A 3473-nucleotide genomic window follows, 5' to 3' on the forward strand; every position below is an offset into this window, starting at 1 on the left:
GGAAATTTTAATTTCAGATTTATTTTGTACTTTGATGTGACAAAGTAAAGAAAAACAAGTATAACAAAATGTCAGTGAGTTCCAAGATGAATATTTTCAAGAAAAAGCAGAGAATGGATTCCATGCCTCAGATAGAATGGATAAGAGGCTGAAAGATGTTTATGATATAGTAAAGAATCTTTGCTTCTTGTTTTAGCAGAGAAAAATAGAAAGTGATTAGAAACTCCAGGGAAAACAGATAACTGTTCAAGAAAGATAAAGCAAATTAAAATTTGGGATGGTTTTGGGCATTTGACGAAGTATGAAATAAAGAAGCTATTTAGGTCCTGACCTTAATAAAATCATCCTTCAAGTAGTGCACTGGAACTATAAAGAAGGAAATGTAGCATTAGCACCCTGTTGGGCTCTGCATCGAACAATATATTTATTGATTGGAATAATGTAAACACTGCTGGCTTCTGTTTTTAGAATTAACCTATAAACAAAGCATGGAAGACTTAGTTATGGATACAGAACAAAACTTAAATGTTATTAACCTTGTCACTGCAAAAGTAATGATGTGTCATGAAGTTGATGCTGATATCTAACAGTATTCGTTAAAGTTGATAGACCAAAAAGTAGAGGTCCAGGTTTGCTATTTAAAGTTTATATAGGCCTGGCTGGTTAGCTCACTTGGGAGAGCATGGTGCTGGTAACACCCACGTTATAGTTTCGGATCCCTATACCAGCCAGCTGCAAAAAATAAAGTTTATATAGTTATAAAATTTTTTGATTTTTACCATGCCTCAGATGTCCAGTTTTAAATGATCCCAGTAGGTGAACTTTGTTTTCCTGATTCTTTGGAAAAATTAAAAATTATTTTTGTAATTGAGAAAACAGAAATTACCATTATAACTATTGTAAAAACCCCTGTTTAATATGTTTTCTCATAGTGTCTTGAACTAGGCATGACTTTTATTTTGTGTAATTTCTTTTCTCCTGGTAAATCTTTAAAAGGTGTTACATTTTTTTCTCCTAAAAGTTGTAAATCAAAGAGTATCTTAATTTTGTTGTAAGTACTTTGTTCTTTTAGCTTTCCTTCTTAAGTTATTTCATTTGCTGCTATTTGTGCATATTTAATTATCTGGACAATGTAGAGTATTTTCAAAGCAAAAGAAACTCTTTCATATGCCTGACCTTCTGTACAAGATCTGTACGGGTTTTTTCAACAGCTTGTTCAACCTGTGTGACACAGCACAGGTGATGTATATGGTACCTTATAGTGTGCCAAACATGATACATGAATAGAGCACAGCAATAAAGATACTTGTGTTCCCTCTCCCCACACCCCCAATTGAAGTAACAAGTGAAGTTCCTATTCAATTAAGTGTCTGATATAAATCCACTAGGCAAGGGAAGATTCTTGACCAATATGTAGCAACTTCCCTCCCTCCTCTGCTTTGCTTTTTCTTACTGCTCTTTCTGCCTGTTTCCTTTCATCAAGTCATATCATATATATATGTGCTAGGTACCAGGGATAAAAATCTTATACTTTCTTGTGGAGCTCATAGCCAAGGATCTCTACTTATTAAGTTCTAAAACAAACAGAAATAAAAGCTACACACCAAAAAATGAATTATTTTTGCTTTAGTGGATTCTTTGAATTGTTCCATTTCTGTTTAAACATGGTACCTTGTTAGTTCATTTCAAAGGGTTGGGACTAGAACAGGGCAACATGCCTACATCTAAATTACCTGACAACATGGATGAGTCTGGAATACATTAAATGAAATAAGGCAGGCACAGAAAGATAAATACCACATGTTCTTACTCATATGTGGGGGCTAAAAAAGAAAAAAACAAAGTTGAACTTTTAGAAGTGGAGAGCAGAACTGTGGTTACTAGAGGCTGGGAAAGGGAGGTGGGAGGGGGGATAATGGGAGGTTGGTTAGTGGACATGAAATTATAGGTAGTTAGTAAAAATAAGTTCTAGTGGTGTACAGTAGTGTTAGGTATCTATGGTTAACAGTAATTTGTTGTATGTTCTCAAACGGCTAAAAGAGAGGAGCTTAAATGTTCTTATCACAAAGAAATGATACATTTTTGCAGTGATGAATTTTCTAACTACCCTGATTTAATCACTATGCATTGTATACATGTATTGAAATATAACTCTGTATCCCATAAATATGTACAATCAATACAACTCAATTAAAAATTTTTTTTAATTACCTGACAAATAAAATAAACTTTTTTTTTATGAAAAAAATGTCTTGAGGGCTAAATACACATACTTTGCTGATTGTCCTATAGATTTTAAATAAACTTTTTCTGCCTATGTCAATCCTGTGGTAAGATACTTTCTTCCTGATGAAAAAAATGTCTTGAGGGCTAAATACACATACTTTGCTGATTGTCTTATAGATTTTAAATAAACTTTTTCTGCCTATGTCAATCCTGTGGTAAGATACTTTCTTCCTGAGCTTCAATTTTACTTTAGGTAAAGTTTCTTTCCTGAAGAAATTGAACTGCATCAGCATCTCCCAAACAGGACCATCTTGTCAATAATATATCTACATTCTTTACCCTGGATAACAGGAGTGAGGAAGAGGAGGAGATACTTTTATTCACCCTCCCAAAAGAGGCATGAATAAGAGAGGGTAGGTGGAATGTGGTAAAAACAAACATCAAAAACAAACAATAAAAGGAGAAGAACAAAACATCCAAACAAAAATTAATAAAATGTCTAGAGTAAAACAGTACCTTTAAATAAAACCCCTAAATGTAAATGGATTAAACTCTTCACTCAAAAGACACAGACTGACTAATTAGATTTAAAATCTACACCCAGCCATATATTGTCTTCAAGAGACTCACCTCGCCTATAAAGACACACAGACTGAGTGAAGCAATAAAGATATACCATGCAAATGGAAACCAAAAATGAACTGGAGCAGCAATTCTTAAATTGGATAAAATAGATTTTAAACTAAAAACTGCAAAAAGAGACAAAGAGTGCCGCTATATAAAGATAAAGGGATCTACCAATAATACGTAACAGTCATTAATATGTATGCACTCAACATCAGAGCACCCAGATATATAAAGCAAATAATATTAGACCTAAAGAAAGAGATAGACCTCAATATGATAATAGCAGGGGATCTGATTACCCCTTTCTCAGCACAGCAGAGATCATCTAGGCAACAAATCAATACAGAATTTACCTACACTTTAGACCAATTAGACCTGGCAGATATCTGCAGAACATTTCATCCAACAACTATAGAATATACATTTTCTCATCAGCACATGGAACATTCTCCAGGATTCATGTTAGGTCACAAATCAAGCCTCACCTCAACAAATTTTTAAAAATTGAAATGATTTCAAATATCTTTTCAGACCACAATGGATTAAAACTTGAAATCAAAGGGCTGGCCCGGTGGCGCAATGGATAGTGCGCCGCTTGGGAAGCGCGGCGGCGCTCCCGC

This window comes from Galeopterus variegatus, unplaced genomic scaffold, assembly GCF_000696425.1.
Source record: "Galeopterus variegatus unplaced genomic scaffold, G_variegatus-3.0.2 Scaffold11301, whole genome shotgun sequence".
NCBI classification, from domain to species: domain Eukaryota; kingdom Metazoa; phylum Chordata; class Mammalia; order Dermoptera; family Cynocephalidae; genus Galeopterus; species Galeopterus variegatus.